The sequence below is a fragment of the Kogia breviceps genome, chromosome 17 (genome assembly GCF_026419965.1).
Source record: "Kogia breviceps isolate mKogBre1 chromosome 17, mKogBre1 haplotype 1, whole genome shotgun sequence".
Lineage (NCBI taxonomy): Eukaryota > Metazoa > Chordata > Mammalia > Artiodactyla > Physeteridae > Kogia > Kogia breviceps.
In genome coordinates this window covers 1,745,643-1,771,564 of record NC_081326.1, presented here as the reverse complement: position 1 = coordinate 1,771,564, position 25,922 = coordinate 1,745,643, and the positions used below count along the sequence as shown (strand labels likewise).

Sequence of the window (25,922 nt, the reverse complement as noted above, 5' to 3'; positions counted from 1 at the left end):
TTAATAGTTTTACTTAAAATTTACTTAAATTTTATTACTTTACTTATCTTACATTTGCATAGGATGTTACCTATCGAAACACCGACCCTGAATATATGTGTATGTACAGCTGATTCACTTTGTTACACAGCAGAAACTAACACACCATTGTAAAGCAACTCTATTCCAATAAAGATGTTAACAAATAAATAAATAAATAAATAAATAAATAAATAAATAAATAAAAGTTCGTATGGAATAAGAGAAAAAAAAAAAAAACGACCCTGAGAAACACTTTCGAAAAGAGTTTAGAAATAGGGACCTGCCCAGCCCCGGGGGGTCCTGGTTGGGCAGCGTCAGGCGGTGTGAGCTGTGGGATTGACCCGCCGGAAGCCAGTCAGTGTTTTCTGAATTGAACTGTTCAGCACCAACCCCGTAAGTAGCGATAGATCAATAATTTCTTGTTTCCATTGACACGTCTGAGGAAAAAAGTGTGTTTTCCCCCTAGAAATGTTAATATCATGAAAAAGATTTTCTGTGCTCTGAAAAGTAGGTGCAGAAATGACATTTTTTCTTGGTAACTCCTGGGGGAAATTACTTTTAAAGGACCCAAACATTATTTTTAGGCTTTCATTGTGTGGAGATTGAACAATGCTCTTGAAGAAATGGTGTTCAGTTTTGTTTTGCTTGCATTATTTTGCATATAATGGCTGTTCTTTGGAAGCAAGGTCCCTGATTAGACATTTGCCCTCTAACTGGCTCCCTTATTTCACACCCAGCTTGTCAGTGTCTTGCATTAGTTTCTGTTTTTTCTGTTTGTCCATCTGCATCAGCTGGTGACTAAGGTCCTGTTCGTTTCTCAGGCTACAATCTGCTAATGAGTTCTTTCTGCCAGTGGGTTGGCACTGAAATCGTCATCTGCTTATCTGTTGTCTCTTGCAACTGCATACTTGTAGAGTTTTGTGTGGAGACTTTTAATTGGTCTTGAAATGGCCCATTAATCATTCACTACATTTATAAAAGAGGCTTCTTTTATTTGACTGGTGCAGATACTATTTTAAGATGTACCCTTTTTGTGTCATCTTAACAGATACTGTATCAATTTTCTCTAGTTCTTTTAATGTCCTTTTAAGCCAAGAGCACAATTACCCAAAGATTGATTTCCTTCTCTAGACAGGCCTAGCAAATGATAAATAAAGTTAAAAAAAAAGAGAGAGAGAGATTCAAGAAAAGGTGTGAATCGCGGTGTGGGTGCTCCGGTGAACAAACCTCTAGTCATCAGCAGTGCAAATACAAATGCTTTTCTGTGTCAGCATCATGGTCAAGAACTTGGTAAAATCTACCAGAAGTGTGGGATTTAATAAAACAGCGCCGGGTGTGTGTGTGTGTGTGTGTGTGTTCCTGGCCACTGCTGTGAGAAGGCCCAGAAAGTGAACATACTGTTCCCGTCGAATCCCTCCAGCCCACACTTCCTGCCCTTGGATGCTAAGGTCTTTGGGGTTTTCTCACCATTAGATCAAAATTTCGTCAGTGATCTAGCAAGTTGGTCATTATAGTGGGTTTTTTTTTTTTTCTATTTTTTATAGGATGTAGAGTCAGGAAATGTAAAACAATATTTTTTGTGTGTGAGAACACATTGACTGTAACAATACTTGCCACCCTGACTTGGCTAATTGTGACCTTTAGTTACTATTAAAAAGTTGAAATTGAATTTCTCATCATTGGTGCCTTGACTAGATGACTTGTCTTAACTACTTACAACCTGCTTTTACTGTGTCATGAATTCATTTTTTTTTTTTTTTCTTTTTTGCGGTATGCGGGCCTCTCACTGTTGTGGCCTCTCCCGTTGCGGAGCACAGGCTCCGGACGCACAGGCCCAGCGGCCATGGCTCACGGGCTTAGTTGCTCCGCGGCATGTGGGATCTTCCCGGACCGGGGCGCGAACCCGTGTCTCCTGCATCAGCAGGCGGATCCTCAACCACTGCGCCACCAGGGAAGCCCATGAATTCATTTTTTAATGTAGAAATATTTTTATTCATTGCAAGCGATTCCTGGTAGTTCTTTATTTATTTAATTTATTTCTTTTTGGCTGCGTTGGGTCTTTGTTGCTGCGCGTGGGCTTTCTCTAGTTGTGGCGAGCAGGGGCTACTCTTCGCTGCGGTGTGCGGGCTTCTCATTGCGGTGGCTTCTCCTGTTGCGGAGCATGGGCTCTGGGTGCGTGGCTTCCATAGTTGTGCCTCATGGGCTCTAGAGCGCAGGCTCAGTAGTTGTGGCACGTGGGCTCAGTAGTTGTGGCGCACGGGCTTAGTTGCTCTGCGGCACGTGGGATCTTCCCGGACCAGGGCTCGAACCCGTGTCCCCTGCATCGGCAGGCGGATTCTTAACCACTGCGACACCAGGGAAGCCCCAGGTGTCATATTTATTTTGATTAGAGAGACAAGCCTTGCTTTCTGGAGACTTTCTCTTTCTCCCTCTCCACTGGAGTCATATAGCTCCTCATCCAGTGCTTGAGGCCCAGTAGGCACTTAGGGGACATTTGCTGAACAATGACACTGTATCAAACCATAAGATGTTACTTTGTAAGGAATCCCCGTTCCTCCAGTGACAGTTCTGTTTGACTCCCAGGCCGGGGTTCTGATTCCAGAGGGTGGTAATTTCCAGGTCCTCGGTGGACGCAGGGCTGCTGACCAAGGAAGAGGCAATTGTGAGACGCGGAATTCCTTTGGCCTCACTGGGGCCAGTCCGTCCTGCTGTCACCGGGAAGTGTTTAAGCCTCTCCCACAGCTGAATAAGTGTCCTTGGACAGCTTCTACTCCTCGTCCTAAAGGATTCACCTCACTACCCTCCGTCCCCTTATATGTTCTTTTTAGTCTAACATGTTAATATGATTAATAAATCAAAGCTATTGTATGTTTTGTAAAAAATCTAAGCTCTTAAGCGGGTATCAAGCAGCAAAAAGAACAATGCCAGCAGGGAACAGCAAAAGCAAGAATTTGCAAATGTATATCATGTTTTCTTAGGAATTGAAAATTACGGAATGAAATCTTAGCCAAATAAATGTGGAGCCAGAGATTTAAGGATGGATGGAGTTCAACACACATGAGTTACTCTGACCTAGTGTATTGAATCCCACGTTAAAATTAAAAATCAATCAATCAAGCTTCTAGGTAAGATTTGCTGCCATGAGAACAGCGATCTCACTATTTGGAAGCATTTATAATTGGCATCGTTTTACATTTAATCATCCATCAGGTTATAGGGCTTTAGACTCTGCGAGTTGATTATCAGGGGTGACTGTTTAAAAAGTTGATTGTCAGACATTTATACAACATACAGCCCTTTTCCTCAACGAATCAGCTCATCCTGGAGGTAAGAGAGTCCGTGTGTAGGCAGGCTCCAGGAGACTGCACCGGACCTTGGCTGTGGTCCTAGCGATGCAGACAGGCTGTGATGCCTGAGTGCCGTGTGCCCATGTGGCATGTGTCTGCACACGTGAGCGGACACCACGGTTGCTTTCTGTGCACATGGGTTCAGGAGTTTTTGCCTCGTTGACAGTCAGTTTCCTCGGGCTGCCAAAACAATGTCCTACGGGCCGCGTGGCTCAGACAGCAGACAGTCCTTATCTCGTTGTCCTGGAGGCCAGAAGTCCGAGACCCAGGTGGTGCAGGGTCGGTGCCGACTGAGGCTGTCGGGGAGACCCGGTCCCCCGCTCTCGCCCAGCTCCTGGGGCTGCCGGCACCGTTGGCACCCCCGCTTCTCCAGAGTCACTTCTCCAGTCCCCGCTTCGCTCTTTACATGACCTGCCCCTGTGCCTCTGAGTCCAAGGCCCCTCTCTTTATAAGGACACCAGCTGCCGTGGATGAGGAACCCCTCACCCCAGTGCGACCTCGTCTTAATTACATCTGCAATGACCCTATTTCCAAATAAGGTTACATCCTGAGGTCCTGGGGTTAGGACTTCAGCATATGAATTTAGGGGGACACAATTCCATCCATGAGGATGCGTTTGTAAGCCACTTTGTTTGTGGTAACTTGTTACACTGTAGTAGATAACTGACACAATTGTAAAGTGAAAAGAAAATGAAATGCCAGTAAGAGTGTGAAGAAGTATCAATGGTTCCCTGCTGTGAGCCCTTCACTTCAAAGCAATCATGGAGGAAGTTCAGTATTTCTCACTAGTTCAGATGAAACATCCTCTAAAGATATGAAATGTTTATATACTTCATTCCTTCATAGGAAGTAGGAATTACATTTTGCTATTATATCATATATACACAACATAAAGCCACAGCATTAGATAATCTTGTTCTCAAACACCCCCCCAAAATTGTCATTTTTAGTTTTTCTTTAAATTGTTATTTGTACTTTTTTCCATTCAAACAAATGAGAGGTGCTAAAATGTAAGCAACAAGTGTTGAAGGTAAAATCAGAAAGTGTCGTATATTTTCGTCAATTTTTGAAGTCTGTCATTATTGGTATATTTTTAATGTGTGGAATGCAGTATTGGGACACTGCGTAGCTGCAGAGCTTTGATCAATTCACGGAAAAACGTGTGCGCTACTGAAACTCAGCTTTCCCGCCATGAACCGTACCCCCGTGAAGGAGTGTCAATCCACGCCAACAATCGGAACGTCCAGACATATTCCTAAAGCAAGCCGCTCTTTTCAGAACCTTCTGATTTCGTTAAATTAATTATTAATGTCCATAACCTTTGTCCTGAAATATCTACTTACATATGTCCATCTCTGGGCCAGACCGGATGTGGTCTGAGTTTTGACGTGACTCTTCGGGACACGGTTGAAACCTACACACACACTGAACTAAACTTTCCTTTTTTCAGCACTCACCATCAAGCCCGATTTAATTTGGTTTCTACTGGTTTAATTTTAAACAGCAAATTGCTGCACTTTAAAAAGCTCTGCAAAATTTTCTGTGCTATTTTTCACTATAAAGATATGTGAATTTTAAAAAAAATCCTAAAATGCATACACCCAATTGTTTTTGGGAAAAATGTTTTTTAAACTCACTTGGAATTACCTCGCAAAAGAGTTTGTAAACGTAATCTCTTAAGTTCTAATTCATTCAACAGCTTTGTTTGAATGGCAGTTGTGGGTTATGAGCAAGGATATATTTATAACTGTGGCATTATGCAAAAGTTATTTATGAACTAAGTAAGTCAGTTATTTTGTTCTCTAAAGTTTATTCCGAAACTGAGAGCCACATTTAAGCTTACTGGGTGTAGGGCATTCTTGCAAAGTGCTTTACTCGCATTAACTCCTTTAATACTCTCAACAACTCCATGAAATAGATTATATTATCCTCCTCATTTACAAATGAGAGGACAGAGTCAAAGAAGTTTAAATGGCTTCTCCAATATAATATATTTTAAATGTGGAAGACGGGATACAAACCCAGATAGTCTGATTCCTGACATCATACTCTTAAACTCAGAAAATAACAAAAAACTGGTTATTTAAAAATAATGATTTGGCCTCTTTGATTTCATTCATTCATTTAAATATTTGTTGAGTGTGTAGGGGAAAATCTTGTTCCTTCTTTTCTTCTGGGTTCTTTGGCTGGCCTGTAAATTAACGTGAGACAGGTTAACAGGAACTAACTTAATTTTGTATGTGTGGGAGCCTCAAAGATATGGGGCTCAAAAAAGTGACCGAAGCGAAGAAACTTAGACAAAGAAACAATAAATTTAGGACGAATTGGCAAAATAGAGGGGTTTGGCCTTGGGGAGCACATTCGTAAAGAATTCACAGGGTCTGTTTGTACAGCCTCTGGGCGCTGAGTTCCCTGCCTCTGGTGATAAGGATACCTTACACCCTCCTGGTACAGGGAGAGCATCTTCACGTGAGAGATTTATCTCCCGCTTTCAGGGGGACAAAGGAGAGTCACAGTGTCCTTCTTGCACTGGCTGTTTCTCAAGTAGCTTTAATTCAAAATAATCAATATGCCAAAGGGTGTATTTGGGGGCGGCCTGCCCTGAACCCCATGAAGTGTGTGCCGTGCAGACGCTGTGTGATGTGGTGAGGACACCCTTAGGTAGATCAGAGCCCGCGTCTTCCGTGTCTTCTTGGCCCACAGCGGGCGGTGGGACCGGTGTGAACAGGGTGCTGAGGAGGTGCGATGAATTCCCACCTGGCCCGGCCTCGGCAGTTCAGGAAAGGCTCCCTAGAGAAGGTGACCTGACACCCACGGCGTTTGTGCTCAGCCGAGATCAAATGAAGATGGAGCTGGGTCATGGCCGTGAATGGTGCATCTGAGAGAAGTGAGGATGGAAAGGTAAACAGGTGTGTACGGGGAGGACTTTGACCCTGGAAGGACCTAGGGCTCCATCCACAGAGCGAAGGCTGGGGGTCAGCGAGGCTGCGCCGGGGGGCTGGGGGAAGGTACCCGGGCTCACGCACGGCATCCTCTTCCCACAGATGAGCCCGGCTGCTGTGTCTCCATCCACACCTCCTACCGATGTCTTGAAACGCTCTCTCTGCTCTATCTCGTGCCCCTCACGTCATACGTAGACCTGATGTTTGACAACACTTTTGAGGCAATCTGAAATTCAAGTGATCTCTTTTTTATCTGCCTCTCTAGACCCATCCATTCATCCATCCATTCAGTTAACAGATAACAGTGCCATTATTCCCACATTGTACACAGCAGAGACCTAGGTGTTCATCTTGTTATTTCCGTTATCCTCATTCTATGCTGTGGTGCAGTGGTTAAGAGGTTGGACTTTTGAGTCAGTCAGACTCGATTCAAATCCTGGCTCTTCTGTTAAAAAGCTGTAGGACTTTGGAGAAGGTAATGTGACCCCGCTGTGCTTTCGTTTTCTCAAGTTAACAATAGGGTTAATAATATGTCAGCACATCGTATTGTAAAGTTTCAAACTGAAGTTTCATATTGAGCCTAAGAACAGAGTTTGAACACTTGTGCGGGTGTGTGTGTGTGTGTGTGTATGTATATATATATATATATACCTGCACACATACAGATGTATACATATGTGTGTGTATATATATATAAGATATATGTGCATGTATATAACACCAAAGCATCTACCAGATTAACATACTGTTTAAATTCAGATGTTGTTTATGTGAAAGCCAAACAGCAATCAAGGATGCTTTGCCTCTTCAGTAATAACCAGGGATAAATGCTAAGGTGAATTAAAAAAGTAGACGTCAGGAGTGAAACGTTTCAGCTGTCACGTTAAGTGAGCTGGTCCCGTGGAGCCGCTGGCCTGAGTTCCCCGCCGCAGAGGGAGCCCCAGCGCTCATTCTGTGACGGGACAGCGCCGGGCGCCACACAGGGTACCTCCCTGCGTGACTGTCACCTGACAGAGGCCGCTCTTTGCTGTGGCTTTTCTGTAAATGACCTTCGTATTCTATTGGTGCTTTGAAATAAGTTCTCAAGTTCTATCTTTCTAAAAAAATACACGAGAGAAAATAGATAATGAGAGATGGCCACCTGCACCTTTTCTCTGTATTTTTTCCCTTTTTATATGAGGATTAGAAGGGGGGTTATTTGGCTTCACTGGAAATGCTGTGTTTACCCGCTGGCCAACTCTTCAAAATCAGGAACCACGCCTCATTCATTTTTATTTCCCCTGCAGTGCTTAGTCTAATACCTCAACTTAGAAAGTTCTACATAAATATTTCTTGACAAAAATTATATACTGTTCAGAAATAGAAAAACTGAGTTTCATTACGTGACTGAAACTTATTTTTTAGCTGCATTCTTTTGGTTTTCATTTCTGTTTCTTTTTTCCCTCACCCAGATCTGCAAATATTTATGGTTTATTGATTGTTGATAAGACAGCAGGTTGAGGTAACCGTGTAAAAGTAGGTACCTGTAGATCTGTTAGTATATATACATATATATGTATGTCGCTATTTTTCAAATTCTTTTTTTCTAACAAAAAATATTTTAATGTAGGAATCAACATGTGAACATTGTATTTAGGTGGTAAAATTCAGGTTACAAATAGAATATAGATATCAAATAATATCATACTTTTGGTTTAATGGAGAACAGCTGTGACAGTCATGCTTCACACGTTGGTGAAGTAATGAGAGACTTGGGTTGAGGTGTCACAGAGGTGTGCAAAAATTTAACTTCAAATAATCCTGAGCCCTTCTGAGAAAAGGTAGATGGCAAATATGTGGCAAACATTTCTGTAATATGGTGGTTTCGATCCATTAGTGAGCTTTCTGTTCATGCATTTAAAGTAACGCCAGATGTTTCTGGCACTGAAAATTAGATTCAAAGTAAGTCTTTGCTCAACAGGTTAATGATACTATGAATCCCTTATATTTAAAAATATAGTTTATGGAAACCCCCCCCCACCCAAAAAATGGTTCTGAAGAACCTAGGGGCAGGACAGGAACAAAGACACAGACTAGAGAATGGACTTGAGGACATGGGGAGGGGGAGGGGTAAGCTGGGATGAAGTGAGAGAGTGGCGTGGACATATATACACTACCAAATGTAAAATAGACAGCTAGTGGGAAGCAGCCGCATAGCACGGGGAGATCAACTCGGTGCTTTGTGACCACCTAGAGGGGTGGGATAGGGAGGGTGGGAGGGAGACGCAAGAGGGAGGAGATATGTCCATGGATAGCTGATTCACTTTGTTATAAAGCAGAAACTAACACACCATCGTAAAGCAATTACACTCCAATAAAGATGTTAAAAAAACAACAAAACAAAAATATATAGTTTAAATTTGTAAAGTTTAAGGTAAAGCATACTTGTTTTCAGTTATTTTTAGATATAATTGAGACTACACTACCGTATATAATCAGCTTTACTGCTGTGCACAGTTAATTCCAGTTACCGTATTTTACATTTGGTGGTCATCAACAGCACAGAATTTATGCTCCAAAAGAAATACATCAATCCAGCAGAATGGTTACATTTAATTTTCTTTTAAAGACAGATTAACTAAATTTAAGGAAGAATTGGCTTTTCTCGATATCTCATTTTCAAATTACCGATGCAAACTTACCAGAGAGTAATTATTTATTTTGTCTAACATCAAACAATCTGCAAAAAGTTTCCAAGATAGAGGCATTCCTTGTTCCATTTCCAAAAATAAATAAAGGCTTTCGAACCGAAAGCATTTACATTCCTAGCTCTCTAAATAAACATTAAATAACAACGTACAAAGAATGATCTCTTGGCTTCTGAATAGCCCACTTAGTTACATAAAGTATTTTCTGTCCCAACACTTGTCTCAAATTCAAAAGATATTTACTTCCTCAGAACAAGACAGTCTTCATTTCAGACCATTCAGTCCGTTTCCATGGCAACACTGCGGGATTCCTTGGCCACCATAAGTCGCATTAGTTGACTGTGGAATTTCTCAATTTTCCTTACATCTTGAGCTTGGTCAGTTCTATACACCAAGCAAACTAAATCATCTGTTATTTTAATACACAAACTCCCATCAGAACGCCTATATTTGGGAACCACACGTGCCTTCATAGGGTCTGCGAGGCAGAGTTTCTCTGCTGTGTGACTGAGCTCTCCCGGGTCTGGTACTGCGGCATCGCGGGCCCGCGGCAGAACAGCAGAGTCAAATTCTTTTGGAAAACATGGAACTCAGCTTATTGTTTGCAAGAAAGGTCATCATGTTTATCAAGTTAAGTTTATTTATTTATTGTTTTTGGCAGTGCTGCGCAGCACGAGGGATCTTAGTTCCCTGACCAGGTATTGAACCTGGGTCCATGGCAGTGAAAGTACCCAGTCCTAACCACTGGATTGCCAGCGGATTCCCAAGTTAAGTTGATTTTAATTCATGTATAAGGTATTGCAAGAAAGGTTTAATTTGCGACCAACATGGAATATATATATATATTTTTTTAGAAGATGTTGGGGGTAGGAGTTTATTAACTAATTTATTTATTTTAGCTGTGTTGCGTCTTCGTTGCTGTGCGAGGGCTTTCTCTAGTTGAGGTGAGCGGGGGCCGCTCTTCACCGCGGTGTGCGGGCCTCTCTTCTTGCGGAGCACAGGCTCCAGACGCGCAGGCTCAGTAGTTGTGGCTCACGGGCCCATTCGCTCCGCGGCATGTGGGATCCTCCTAGACCAGGGCTCGAACCCGTGTCCCCTGCATTAGCAGGCAGATTCTCAACCACTGCGCCACCAGGGAAGCCCAACATGGAATATTTTTGATGTTAGAAACTTGAGAAATGTCCATCTTACTCCTTTGAAATCTCTCAGGACCCCTCTTGTGACACCTAGATGCTCGCTGATAGTTACTTCTCTACAAAGTGTCTCCTCACCATCTACTTGGAAGCTTCTGAAAACAGGAGCAGTGGCTTGTGCCTGGATGTATCCAGTTCACTGAGTAAACACTCAGCAGATCCCAGAGTAATTAAATTCCCCAGATGATGTTGCAGTCCCAGCCCCCCAGTTGAGGCAGACAGAGGCACTCTCTGTAGTAACTTTGTCCTTCACATCCTGGAGCCTTCCTTTCCATCCATTATCCGTCAGTTAAAATCCATTTGATTTAATCAATATCATTACTTTTTCTTACAAACTCTATGCTAAGTTTCATGTTTTCAATAAGAATTTGAAATATAGCAGCATCCGTAATGTCCATCCTTTTTCCCCAATAATCTCCCTAACGAGTATCCACGTCTGTCTCTCTCCTAACACCTTGTCTAAAACACACATGTGATCAGGCTTCGCGTGACCCCCTCTCCATGGGTGGAGAGCAGTCTGTGTCGTGCGGAGGGGCTTCAGAAATTTTTAAAATCCTGGTTTACATCCCAGCTGTGTCAGTTAATAGCAATATAATATGGACACGCTGACAACTTTCTAAGCTGCGGTATCTCATCTGAAAACAGGGCTATGTGAAGTGTCTCAGCGCTGGAAGGTGGATCTAGGGACACCGCGGGGTCCCCAGCACTTAGACTACAGCCTGGGGTAGAGCCGACACCATGACGTGGTCCCCAAAGTGGATGGAGACCTTTAGTCCCCTTCACGTAGCTTCCCTGACCCCGCCTTCCGGCCCCGGCAGAGGTCATTGCCTCCGTCTCTGTCCTCCCGGAACAAGTGCTTCATCCACCGCCTGCTGCTGACGCGTCTTTTCTGGGAGAATGCGAGCCGCCTGCTGGCAGCGCCCCCATGTCTGTCCCAGCAGAACTGCCGGCGTGTGGCAGCGCCCAGCGCATCCTCGTTGGGTGGGAGCCCCTCTTGCACGTGCGGTCGCGCCTGCATCAGCCGCTCCCCTCGTTCCCACGCTCGGTGCTTTTAGTCTCGGTTATACCTTTACACGCTTATCCAGACTTCTTTGGGCTTAAATCCTCTTTGATGCGACACCGCGGATTTACAGGAGAGAGCACCAAGAAAACAAAAGTGTCACATTATTTTCCTTAAATTTACCTGTTTTTATTTATCTTATACATATCAATACTTGCAAACTGGAATCGATTTTCACCCAGTGCCATAGGAAAAGCTGTGATCCGCGGCGCCTCTAGTTCACAGTGTCTTACGGCACCGAGTTTGTCTAGTGGCTAAGAGGCTGGCCTTGGTAACTTGGGCCCGTTTTCAGTGCTCCCCGTTTCTAAATTCCCTCTCTGACGTCAGCTCTGTAGCATGTCCCTGACTCACAACTTGTTTTACAAGCTCGTAGGACGTAAGCCATTCTTTACTAAGCACTAGACGACCCACAGCAAGCAGAGCAAAGCAGAGCCATTTTGAAAGTGACAATGGCTTCTTCACAAGGAACACCTTTGCACAAAATGTGGACAAAAACCGAAAACTTGGGGCACAGGTAACATGTCAGCTAACTCAAATCTGTATAATTTTTGTAAACAATAAATACATCATAATCGTAGATGGATGGAACTTTCATTTCAATTCCCCAAACTCATTATTTCCCTCTGTCTCTTGAGAACGTCAGTTAAGCTCTAAGAAACATATCTTAAACTCAACCGGAGACTTTTATTTCCTTTTATTATCAACAATACTGAGCTATTTTGCATGTGGTACAAGATGAGATTTTTGTTAGTCGTAGTGGCCTTAATTTCGTTCTGGCCGTGAATTTCTAATAGAGCAAGCGTCTTTCCCACCTGGGTGCTACATAATATGTAACCTTTAATTTGTCATCGCTCTTTCACTGGGTGAAGTGAAATGAACAATCCATTGAGATCTGAATGATGTGTCAAATATGTATGTAATACTACATGACGTTCCCTTTATTCCACAATAAATACTTCGTTATCATTTGAAATAAACTACGTGAAGCAGGTGTGACTCTGGATTATCTTCTTACGTGGCATTTAATTTTAATTTCTAATTCCAGTCACATATTTTTCTTTTTGTGATCACACAAAGCAGCGGTCACAATGCCTTGTGTGTTCCAAATGCCTAGGGAATATTTGTTGATTTTCTTTTTATCCTCACGCAACTTCCATTTTTCAGCGTTTCATTTACTTCCTGTATCAACAGGCAACAAGATAACTTGAATGTGGATGAAGATGGTAGGAATGCAAGGCTTCTGGCAAAAGCAAAATTTGCCGAGGATTTCAGCCATTTTGCAGCAGAAATTTTAAAAACTGTTAAAACTCTCAAAGAGCAGGTTTGTTTTTTCCCTAAGTGCCATGCCTTGTCGTATAGATTGGAATAACTAAACTTTAAAGAAACCCGTCCAATAACTCTCCGGAGATACGGCACAATAGCAGAATAATAATCACATATAGGGGATATTTCCATGTAATAAGGAGCTGAATTAGTTCAAAAATCCCCATCTGCAGATGTGGCTTCACTAAACAATTTACTAAATGTTTAAGGAAAAATTAACACTAATCTTCCAGAAATAGCAGAGGAAAGAATGTTTCTCAGTTCATTTTTGAAGATAGTATTTACTCTGTTACCAAAACCAGACAAAGGCAGCACAAAGAAAGAAAACCACTAACCAATGTTCCTCATGAATATGGATGCAAAAACCCTTAACATAATATTAGCAAATAGCATACAGCAATATATCAAAAGAATAACATAGCATAATTAAGAGGGTGTAGCCCAGGAATTCAAGGCTTGTTTAATATTCGCAAACCATCAATGTAATCTACTATATTAACAGGTTAAATGGTGAACGGTCAAATGCTTTCACCCAAATATTGCAAGCAAAGTAAGTATGTCCATTTTCACCAGTCTTATTAAACGCGGTGCTGGAAGTTCTTGCCAGTGCAATAAGGCAAGGAAAGGAAAAGGTCTGTAGACTGAAAAGGAAAACAAAGGTATTTTCAGATGATAGAGTTCCTTCTGTAGAGAATCACAAGGAACCTACCAAACAACTTCTAGACATAGTAAGCAAGTTCACCAAAGTCAGAGGATACAAGATACACAAGATAAGTATACAAAAATGAACTGTATTTCTGTAGACTGGCAGTGAGTGCATGGAGGGTGGGGAAAGGAAAGTATGGTCCAGCATGTTCTGACCCCCCCCCCAGCCATCTTTTTACTCTCAAGATGTTGTAACTTAGCCCAAAACAAAACTTCATCATGTACTATGTCTCATATTTATGGCTCACAGAAGATTCTCAGACCGTCTCCCTTCTTTACAAAGTTTCTTTGTCAGTTCTTTAAAATTTGAAAATATTTTGTTCCTCAAAATGCCTGAAGTTTGCAATGGGTATGTTGCTGTCGTTTGTTTATTTTCATTTTCTCTACTTTTCCTCTTGAGGACAGAAGTTACCACCTGAATTTCTTTTCCATGTTTTAGAACTAGTTCTATTCTTTTAAATATTTTTTGGAATTTACTCAACTTGACTAATGTTTTTTCATTTCCCCAGTATTTTTAGAAATAAAAGTTGTGGTTTTGTTTTGTTTTGTTTTGTTTTTTGTCTTAGTCTTCTAGGCTATAATCACAGATATTTCTAGAGATTTTTGAGATTTTCATTCTTCACACCCTGGATCCACTTAGGCAATGGATAACTCAAGTCTACACCCACTCATGGTAAAATCCTACCCTTCCTGCCTCCATTATAATTTTTAATTTACCCCATCATCCCCTTCATGCTCACACAGAGCCAGGGAGCGGTCTTTTTAGCTCATTGGTGTTTAGCTGGCACATACTGGGTACTTAATATTCCTATTGGGTAATGAATAAATTAATGAAAAATGAATGCCACTTCCCAAGCATAGGCACTGTAATACTAACTGACCTCAAAGGTAATTTTGTAATGCTGTCCTGCTTCAATCACATGTGGTGAAATACTTTACAGAATCAAATTGGTTTGTGTTTTTTTTTTCACATCAAGACTTTTTGCTTCCTCAATGAAGTCCAATTTCGTGGATGTTCATGGCTCTTTAAAAGGTAGACCTAACCCATCTTTTATAAGTGTTTCACATATTTTATGTTCTAGTCACACTGAAATACTCAGTTTCCCCTCCCTTTTCAAGTTTATTCACACATTTTCCCTGTAGCTGAAATGCTCTAGACCCTCCACCCACACGCCTGCATGCATGCATACATCCTCCTGTAGCCAAATGCCACCTTTATTCGAGGCCTGGCCAAGTACCAATTAAATCATAAATTCTCCCCTGGTTACTCCCTTTCCCACTCCATTTTTCTAAGAATAATTGTTTTTCCTTGAACTCCCATTGTGTGCGGCCTCCTATAGCATGCAGCATCTGGGCTTCTGTCACACTTATTTTTGTACAAACGCTCTCCCCCTACCGGATTACAGATACCTTAATAACAGAAGCCCAGGATTCTTTATCATCACAACGTCCTCTAGACAGAGCTGACAAATAGTAGGTGCTCAGCAACTATTTAAAAATAAATCATCACTTTGATGATCCCCAAGACATCCCGTCTAGTTAATGCTTTGTCTCAGATGTTTTCTTGGGCGGAGTCATCTCTGTTACATATGAACAACCTTGGTCAAGTATTAGAAATTATTTTATAATTTCCAACCAAACAACAGGGTTTGGAAGAATCTGAAAGGGATGCTCCCCGGAGGATGGGAACGTGCTGGCGCACGGGTAGAGTGTGAGACGCTAGAAAGGTCGTTTGAGAGCACGGGCTCTGGCCCTAGTGGCTCATGTACTAGTAAGCTAGGGCTGCCGTCACGCACACCACAGACTGCGGGGCTCAAACAACAGAAATGTACTTCCTCACAGTTCTGGAGGCTGGGAGCCCGGGGTCAAGGTGTTGATAGGGTTGAGTTTTTCCGAGGCGTGTCCTTGCCTTGCAGACGACTGTCTTCTCTCTGTGTCTTCACACGGTCTTTCCCCTGTGGGCGTCTGTGTCCTAATCTCCGCTTCTTGTAAGGACGCCGGAGTAGGCACCATCTCCGTGACCACATTTTAACTTCATTACTTCTTTAAGGCCCTTATCTCCAAATACAGTCTCATTCCGAGGTGCTGGGGGTTGAGACGTCCACACATGGAGGCCACACGTCAGCCTGTAACAATGCAGCTGCCACCTTCCCCCATCGCAGGGCTCTTGGACTTGGCCTCTTCTTTTGTAAAACTACTCTTTTCACCATTTCTAAAATCTGTCTCAACTAAACATTTAAAATTACTCCATGGATTATTACGTAAGAGTGGCCACCATATTGTGCAGCTTGCGAGAAGGGGAGCTCTGGCATCATCGCCCCCAGAGCCAGCCAAGCGCTTCTGTCACTGGTGTCTCTGCTGATGGCCTTCTTCCTTTCCTCACCCGAGCCCGGGGCACTGCCCTGCCAGGTTCTCTGCTCTCCGTCCCGGCGCTCACAAGCCTGTCCCTCACATTTCCATGTGCTGGTCCCTGGAATTTCCCCCATGGTCTAGGGACTGACCGAAATAGCCACTGTTGTGGCCTCTCCCATTGCGGAGCACAGGCTCCGGACGCGCAGGCGCAGCGGCCACGGCTCACGGGCCCAGCCGCTCCACGGCACGTGGGATCCTCCCGGACCGGGGCTCGAACCCGCGTCCCCCGCATCGGCAGGCGGACTCCCGACCGCTGCACCACCAGGGAAGCCCTAACCGAAATATCCACATGAAGTTATACGGCTGGTCGGGTCCTGCTTTCCTGTGCTGCCCCCTCCCCAGCCCCAGCTGCCACCAGCACCGCCCTGTGACTTCCCTTCCTGAAATCCTCACCTGCTCTCCGTCCCCACGGTTTGGCCAAAACTCGTTTCCATTTGGCCGAAGTGCCTTTTCCCTGCTTGTTCTCCTGAAAGGCTTAGTCTCAGTTGCACTTACAGCTCACGTGCTCTTTGCCCCGTGAGCCCCCCATGCCCTGTTACAGCTGTGGTTTACCGGTCCGGCTCCTACCAAATTTCAGCTCCTCAAGTTTGCTTTGTCTATGAGACTGAACAAGTACGTGTTAAAAGAATGCTGTTTGTGATCACCCAGGCACAAAAAACAAACGGTCGGTTAGTTGAATTCGTGTCTGTGCTCACTGAGAAGATTTTTCCAAAGATGTCATTTTATTCATTTGATTTTAAGTTTACTTTATAAATTCACTGTTTCAGATATTAGATCCGTATTCAATATTCTGCCAGACACAGGCAGCTGTTCCTTAGCTTAGACACTGGATGAGTCAGATTCGTTACGTTTGGGGTAAAAACGCAGAGACATTGCGTTGGCTTTGAAGCGTCTTTTGCCTTCCGGGTGTGTGGCTGCAAGACGGAGCATGTCGTCAGGCCGCGTTATCTCTCGGCTCTGTTGCCGCTGCTGTTGCAATTTCCGGTTTCCTCGAGGCACGACTGGGCGGCCGGAGGTGCAGGTGATGGGGGACTGCGAGGGGGGTGGAGACTGGCTTCCGGGGTCTGCGAGGGGTGTGCCAGCGCCAGAGGAGAAAGACCCGAAAAACCCAGAAGGAGAAGAAAAAGAAGCTGCTTTGGTGAACAGATTCTAGGCATATTCGTAAGGTCAGGATAGTGGTGTGAGACTTTGAGGTTTGCGATTTTCCGTATAAACATGGCCACTCTCTATGCGTACTTGACCCATGCTACATGCTTTTCACATTCTCGCCAACAAATGAGAGGTCTGTGTTCTGGAAGCTTCCAGAACGTAGTCCAAGGTCACACACGTAAACTGAGGCAGAGCTAGGGCTGGAACTCCTCTCCTGCTTCTCCGGGCAGGCTCCCTGCAAACGCTGCCGGAAAGCCCTGGGTAAACGACCCAATTCTACGTGAGTGTAGAGGGTGTGGTCAGGGTATCACCCACCTGATGATGGCTTTTGTGTAAAGACAAAAGCTCTGTGTTGATTTAGTGGCTTTTTACATCTCACGCTGCCCGTGGGTCCCACACCCCACGCCGTGCGCTTTGGGAGGTGACACGTTATAGGCCAGCGCTTCTAGCCACGTTCTTCACGCTCCAGATGTGTAGAGATGAAGAATTCATAGGAACTAATGTAAGAATGAACTCATCCCGTGGGTAACTTTCATTGTATTGAGACAGTCAGCCTATCAGATTATGTATTATAAACAACTTGTTAAAAGTAATTTCACTGGAATCTACCCCATGGCGGTAATTTTTGGATGTTGCCTTTCAGAGTGGCCAGGTCACCCGTGGGGGGGGATTTGTCCCCCGGCTCCATGTCTCAGCCCTGAATTGGTGAAGGGAACCCGCTGTCTGGTTTGCAGAGACCCTGGGGTGCCTGCTGATTTCCCAGAGAAACGCTGACAGTGTCACCCGCCTCTGAACCCTGGGCGGGGATTTCTCAGGAAAAGGTAGCCAGACACCCAGTGCTTCTCACTTTAACCTGTAGTCACACATTTGACATGGAAACAGCTGATTTAAGAGCAAGTGAGTTCACTTAAGCCTGCAACACACTGAAGATCTTCTCTCTTTTCATTTTCGAACACTCCTTGAAATAACGCACAATTAAAGGCTCTAACGTGCATAGGGACTCTTCTAGCTTAAGAAATATTTCTTGTTGTAACCTACCAGCCTCCTAAACCATACGTGCAAATAAAAAGGATACCATGTCATAATGTTTAGAACTCTGAGTGTTGCAGAAAATCGCCCATTGTAAGATCCAGAGAGGTTTGATCATTTCCAGTACGTGACACCGTTCTGATCCTAATAAATCTGGGGCCCCCTCTCTGACGGGACGGTGCACACCAAGAAGACGAAAGCCCTCGGGGGCTCACTCTTTCCCTGATTTCCTTTGATCAAGAAAAGCCAAGTTTCTAACTGGGCGGTATGATTGTGGGAAAAGGGAGAGAACAGCTCCTTTCCTTTCCTGCAGGGGTGCTGTCATCTCGGTCCTAGTCCCCTGTGCACAAATGGCCTCGGGCACGAGGAACCGCAGCTGGAGGGTGTAGACACGGAGAACAGCACTTATCCGACAGTCAGTCTAACACGCATGTCGGGCAAGGAACGGTGTCTGAGAAGATGTGTCTCAATGCGACTTGTTTATCTTCTAGATTGAACATTACAGAGCAGAGGGAGAGCGGGCTGTTTGGTGCTCTGGTAAGGTCTTTTGTTTTTAGTTTGTGAGACGGTGTTAACACAGACTTACTGGACGGCAATTTCTGCAAATGCCCCTTGACCGACGTCAGGTATAATACATTTTTATTTTCAACTGAAATATAATCCATCAGTAAGTTCCGTTTGTGAATAGCTCACGCAGAAATCCCGCCTTCCGCTTCAGGAGGGCTGTGCACCAGAACAGCCACGTTTAGCTGACTGTCCTCGACGCTGATTGGCTTGATGGAGTTTGTGAAAAACAATGTAAAGCCTACTTGTTCCTCATGAATATACAAAATGAGTGATGATGTACTATGTATAAATCGTGCTAAAATCTGTAGTTTAAATATAACTCCATAGGCTGTATTTTTATCCCTTGTGTCAGATAATTTGCGGACTTTTGTTTGAAGCATCAGAAATGAATTGATGCTTAAATTTGCATTTCAAACATAAACTAAGAGAGAGAAAATATATAATTTCTCCCAAATTTATGAAGCTCATTTTCTGTTCTATTAATATACTTTGTAAAACAAATGAAGAGAATTTCTTTAAACTAATTATTAGTCAAAATGGTTCAACTCTAAGACTCAGCACACGTATATAAAACAATGCATATATAAATACATACATATTTATTATCTAAATAACATACTGTATACATTTATATATAATATGTATAATATATGTAAACAAAAGTTAAAATATCTTCTCTTATGCCTTGTACCTAAATATTGTTGTACATTTAGAATTTGTACATGTGAGAAAGATCCATTGAAATGAGTTTTAAATTGTATTTTTATCTTTGGAAGGGAAATATACTATCTAATTATTTATCCTTCATTTATCTAGCCATCCATCATTCATATTTTTGTCAACGAAGTCTTGAGACTACTCTTAATTCCATGTAAATGAACATATCCTAAAATATGAGGAATAAATGAAGATCATTTAAGGAAGGATCTCTGATTCAGCTCTTAAAACAAATTGCCTTGTATATTTCCATCTCTCTATATCACATTATTTAATACAAAGCGATTGCCGACTAAAAATAACATACACGGCATATGCACAGGCTGAGAGGGCCTAGAATGAGAATGTTTGCTCTTCGACTTACTGAGAATTACTAGTGAATTGTGAATGGGTGGAGATTCCAATTGTTCAGATTTTAAAGGAAAATACCGTGTCAGACACACAGCTGAGTAAAGGCTCCGTAAGCTGATCTAAGTTTTCCACATGAAGTAGTTACACTACTTTGGGAGCAGAGGAACTAAGTTTAGTTAGAAGAAAACTTGGATTTTTGGAGACTTAGAAGCCTCTCAAAAGTAGAAAGAATCAAGCAGTCTGTTTAGGGAGAAGCATGCAAAACACACAAGATAATTGGCAGGCAGGACGCGCTTGAGATGGGAAGCAGATGCATAGACGCTGTTCGCTCCCTGCCCCGCCAGCAAAAAACAAGCAAGGAAGAAAGGAAAACAACCGATAAGGGTAAAGCACCTAAACTAGGTGTAGGAGTAACCATGACAACAACAGTTCAGAAATAGGCGAGACCCACACAGAATAATATTGGGTCTGGAGAACGTTCCAGTTGGGTTGAAGACCCTATGAAGAAGTGGAATCCAGTTCCCACGGCCGTCGGGCTGTAGACGCCCCAGGCCGAGACGTCAATGAAAACCTTTGGCCTTGCCAATAAAGATATCACAAACCGTGAGACGAAAGAGCTCATCACAGAGCAGGGTCACCGCACACTCTAGGATGTGAGCTGATAGAAACTTCTGAAAGAGAATGAACGACTCCAACTTCAGAGATTTAAAGAAATAAGAGAAGGAACAGAGCTGTAGTAAAATAGGATCCAGCAAATTTAAGAGAGTCAGGTTTGGAAAGAAACAAATATGATGTCTAAAAATGAAAGTACAACAATCAAAATAAATACCAGTTAGCTTAACCAGAAGATTTAGACAATGTTTAAGAGAATTTTTAACTGTAATCTAGATGTAAGGGAATTATGCAGAAGGCAACGTGGTATGGCAGAGTTAGAAAATGTTAAACAGGTTTTACAAGATAACAATAATAACAACTAATGTTGGACTACTCTTAAACGGGATAAAACTAAAGAAGTAAAGAATATGACATAACAACGTGAGAGGCATTGAGAGCTGAAGAATTCTAAAGTTCTTATATTTTTTGTAAAGTGTATAGTGGTATTGATTAACAATATATTCTAAATTGAGCATGCATTCAGAAATTTAAGTGCTGGGGCTTCCCTGGTGGCGCAGTGGTTGAGAGTCCGCCTGCCGACGCAGGGGACGCGGATTCGAGCCCCGGTCCGGGAAGATCCCACGTGCCGCGGAGCGGCTGGGCCCGTGAGCCGTGGCCTCTGAGCCTACGCGTCCGGAGCCTGCGCTCCGCAACGGGAGAGGCCACGACAGTGAGAGGCCCGCGTACCGCAAAAAGAAAAGAAATTTAAGTGTAAAGACTGGAATAATATAAGTGTATGATTTTCATTCAGAAAAGCATGATCAATTCCAAAGAAGGCAGGAAAGGAGAAATAAAGAATTCTATTACAACTGCCCTTGAAAAATAATGCAAGGCGAATATGGTCATTTAGTAGTGAAGAAAAAACAATTCATCAGAAATATACAGCAATCCTACACCTGTATACACATAAAACACCATAATGTTCACATTAAAAACTGCCAGAGTCACAGGGTGAAATTTACAAGTCTATAATTCTTCCTTCTTCAGATTTGCATTCACTTCTCTCAGAAACTGGCATATATGAAGCAGACAAAAGTTAGTCAAGATTTGAGCATTGCTAACTGTCTTGGAATCACTTCTTTGTGGAGGTATTACTGCTATTGTGAATGACAAGGAACTTGAGATGGTATCTTTAAAAATCAGAGGAGAGAATGATGGCCAAGCTGTGAGTGCCTGTTTTATACCTTGTGTATATAGCCATGGCCTAATGTCGTGGAACCAGTTGGTTAAAAGTCTTAGAAAAATAACCAGTGCTGCTTCTTAGAGTCTCCCAGCCTCAAGTTGTCTCAAATGTTAAACAACACCAAAAGTAGCACTTTCAGGTGTCTATACTGGTCTCACGGGTATAGATGCAAAAATCCTCAAGCAGATTCTAGCAAATAGAATCCAGTAACATATATAAAATATCATATATCACAGCCAAGTGGGATTTATCCCAAGAATGCACATTTGGTTCTAACATCTGAAAATCACTTAATGTAATACACTATATAAATAGGATAAAAGACCAAAAAATACAATTACCTCAACATATGCAGAAATAGCATTTGGCAAAATCCAACACCATTTCAAGATAAAAAAACCCTCAACAGATTAGGACTAGAAGAAAACTTTCTCAGCTGATAAAGGGCATCTATGAAAAGCCCAGAACTAGCATCATACTTAATGGGGAAAGACTGAATGCTTTCCCCTGAAGATTGGGAAAGGCTGTCCACTCATCACCTCTATTCATTTATGTGCTGGGATTTCTAGCCAGAGCAATAAGTCAAGAAAATAAATACATAAAAGGCATTAGCTTGGAAAGGAAGTAAAACTAGTGCTATTTGAAGAAGATGTGATCTTGTATGTAGAAAATCTTAAGGAATCCACTAACAACTACTAGAAATAATAAAGAAATTCATCAAGGTTGCAGGAATACTAGATCACTATATAAAAATCAATAGTCTAGCAAGAAGCACAGTGAAAATGAACGAAGGAAATGATTCTATTTTTTAGCATCAAAAAAGAATAAAATACTGAGGAATGCATTTTAAAAAAGGAACTTAAGTTTTTTTTCTTTTAAGTTCTGGAAACAATGGTATGTCATTTTAAAAAAATTAAAGAAGACCAAAATAAATGGAAAGACATGCCATATTTATGAGGTGAAGAATTAATATTATTAAGAGGGCAACACTTGCCAATTTGATCTCCAGATGTAGGGAGGCCATTTCAGGTGAGGCCACCACAATGAGCAGAGAAGAACATCGTGAATGTGCTCCAAGCACAGTGAACAGACCACTTTGGCAAGAATCATCACATGGCTAGAGGAACCTCGGGAGACCAAGAAGGTCTAAGTTTTGAGGGACCTTGAATGCCAGTCTTAGAAGCTGGAATTCAGTTCTGTAGGACATGAGAGTCCTGCATACACTTTTGAGAAAGTAGGTGAAATTATCCAGTGCTTAAGGAATTTAAGTCTGGAGAACACATGCATGTTGGATTAGAGAATGAAGGATTGGAGGCAATTAAGTATAAAGTTTAGTTTGAAAGCCATAGTACCAGTGAATTTAGTTCTTCTAGGCTCTGCTGTCTAATATGGTAGCCCCTGGCCACATATGGATATATACATTTAAATTAGTTAAATGATGCTAAAGTTTCCCTTCCTCAGTTGCATTAGTCACATTTCGGGTGCTTGCCAGCCAACTGTGGCAAGTGGCTCCTACATTATACAGCCCAGATAAAGGACAGCCTGTCACAAGAGAGTTCTAGCAAACAGAACTACTAAGACACTTACCCTTTGATCCTGTGGACCCAAGTTTTACACTTGGGGTGTATTATATAAAGACAGGATGGGTGAGACCCAGAAAACAGAGGGCCATGGATCCACGATCAGCCCAATGCACTCTTTTACAAGTGGTCCAATGACAAATAAACGGTGATAACTGGATTTCTGGCATGAGATGGTAACTTAACCTGGAGCCATAAAGAAAAAAATGAAAAATCATATGTAATCGCAAGAGATATTTGAAAGGAAAATAATAGAAACTAATCCTTTATAAATCAACTAGCCAGATCGATGGCAGAATTATTTGCTCTTTAAGTTAGAAATATCTAGGTTTGTGAGCAGCATTTAGCCTTGATTTTAAAGCCTTAAAAATAAGGACTGTGGATGTGGTGGTTGCTGGCACTGGTGAAAGGAAAGGGCCACCCTCTCTGGCCCCCTCACGTCTGCTGCCTCTGGGTCTTAGTAAGACTGTGCTGATGCCAGGAGATATCTATGCTCAAAGCTTTCTGTCCCTTTTAATAGAGAATCAGGACCCGGACAGGATCCCCTGCTCCCAGCAGATTTCTGACCACCTTGGCTGGCACCATGTCACCTGACCGCCCACCTGCAAAGGAGCCTTGGGACATGCTGGTCAGCATTCTTGGTTTCTGTGGTGGGAGGGTGCCCGGGAGAAAGAAGCTGGCGGTGAGAGCCGGTCAGAGGACCTTCAGTGTCTGTCACGGCCATATCAGTTTCTTCCATGGATCAGAATTATTATTAAATCGGTGAAGAAATCATTCAAGACATTGGGTTCTTACCATACGACCCAACAATCGCACTGCTAGGCATATACCCCGAGAAAACCCTAATTCAAAAAGAGTCATGTACCAGTGTTCATTGCAGCTCTGTTTACAATAGCCAGGACATGGAAGCAACCCAAGTGTCCATCGACAGATGAATGGATAAAGGAGATGTGGCACATATATGCAATGGGGTATTACTCAGCCATAAAAAGAAACGAAATTGAGTTATTTGTAATGAGGTGGATGGACCTAGAGTCTGTCATACAGAGTGAAGTAACTCAGAAAGAGAAAAATGAATACCATATGCTAACACAGGTATATGGAATCTAAAAAAAAAAAGGTTCTGAAGAACCTAGGGGCAGGACAGGAATAAAGACGCAGACGTAGAGAATGGACTTGAGGACATGGGGAGGGGGAAGGGTAAGCTGGGACGAAGTGAGAGAGTGGCATGGACATATATACACTACCGAATGTAAAATAGAGAGCTAGTGGGAAGCGGCCGCATAGCACAGGGAGATCAGCTCGGTGCTTTGTGACCACCTAGAGGGGTGGGATAGGGAGGGTGGGAGGGAGACGCAAGAGGGAGGGGATATGGGGATATATGTATACGTACAGCTGATTCATTTTGTTATACAGCAGAAACTAACACAACATTGTAAAGCAACTATACTCCAATAAAGATGTTAAAACAAAAGAAAGAGATTTGGGTTCTACTGTATATTTCCATCCAAGAATCAATAAGGTGTACAAGTTAGACCAATTATTCTGGCTTTTGAGTGTCCATTATATTGAGAAGATGTTTTCTGACAGATCTATGTGTATTTCATCTCTTTATTATAGACATAATGGTACATTTCAACTGCCTTGGTTGTTTTTTTTTTTTCCTCAAGAATGTCAAATGAGAAGATATTGATAAGGCAGTAAGCTGGAATTGAATGCCCAAAAAGGAGCAATTGATTTTTATATAAAAGTAGATTAGTGCTATTGAACTGAACTTTGTTTGATGCATTATTCATGTCTGGAAGTGATTTATGCTTCTGTATCCTGCAAAAGTGAGTGGGAAAACCACTGAAAATTACCACTTGGTACAAAAACATAACATAGGATTGAATCTGCTCTGATAATACATCACAACGCTTAATGAATGGTTGAGCAGTATGCAATTAAATATCTGGAAACTTAGACCGAAAATTGATTAGGCCAAAGTAAATGCAAAAGGATAGTTAGAAAAAATTAGAAAACTAAATATAATCTTATTTCTTTTCCATAAATTTATTTATTTATTTTGGGCTGCGTTGGGTCTTTGTTGCTGCGCGCGGGCTTTCTCTAGTTGCGGCGAGCGGGGGCTGCTCTTCGTTGCGGTGCGCGGGCTTCTCACCGTGGTGGCTTCTCTTGCTGCGGAGCTCGGGCTCTAGGCGCGCGGGCTCAGTAGTTGTGGCTCGCGGGCTCAATAGTTAAAGCATAGTAGCCATATGTGTGCTTCATCTTAATCACTTGGCTCATCGCTTTAACCTTTACTGCACACTCTCATCAAATAGGAACTTCAGTATCTGGCATCTGCAGCACATGTGCCATTAAGATTTTGAACAGCGTGTTCAATTTTGCTCCTTATGCATATTATTTGAGAGGTCAGATGTTATTTTTCATTTCCTAAAACATACAAGAAATACCTACTGTTTGTGCCTTGAGCCAATAAGTAATTTTTAGCATTTCTGAAATCCAATATACTCCAGCACGTCCTTAGAAATTTGCAATTAAATGGAATTGAATTTGGTATATGTTTTTCTTGGGCACTATAGAAACCATAACTCACCAAGATGGTGTTTGCGGAACCAAAATTGTTGGTATCTGTGCTCATCACACTATACACATCTGCGTAAAAAATACGTTTTAAAATAATGCCTTACTTGTTTGAATGATAATTTTTTGAATGACTCATCATATTAAAAAATTAATACAGAAATGATTAAACATACTGATTAATTGTGATTTATCGCACATGACTTACATTGAATCATTTACTGTAAAAAGAAACTTCAAATGGTCAGAGGTAAGGGAAGCCATTTTACTTTCATAAGGTTCTTCTTTTAAAGTATATTTTGATGAAAATTCTTTTAAATTACATTTAGTTTTATATAGTTGAGGGAATAACGTTGGTTTTTGTTCCTGTTTCATGAGACACTAAAAATACGTTATCAGGGTACAGAGTGTATTCTTCATGG

General features: G+C 42.3%; 1 protein-coding gene and 1 pseudogene across 1 annotated transcript in view; one reads left to right on the top strand and one right to left on the bottom strand.

The window, feature by feature from the left end:
- PXDNL (peroxidasin like) overlaps window positions 1–25,922 on the top strand; it is a 103,575-nt gene that overhangs the window by 44,781 nt on the left and 32,872 nt on the right. The gene's annotated exons all lie outside the window — the stretch shown is intronic.
- On the bottom strand, window positions 9,276–9,535 carry LOC131743727 (signal recognition particle 9 kDa protein-like; annotated as a pseudogene).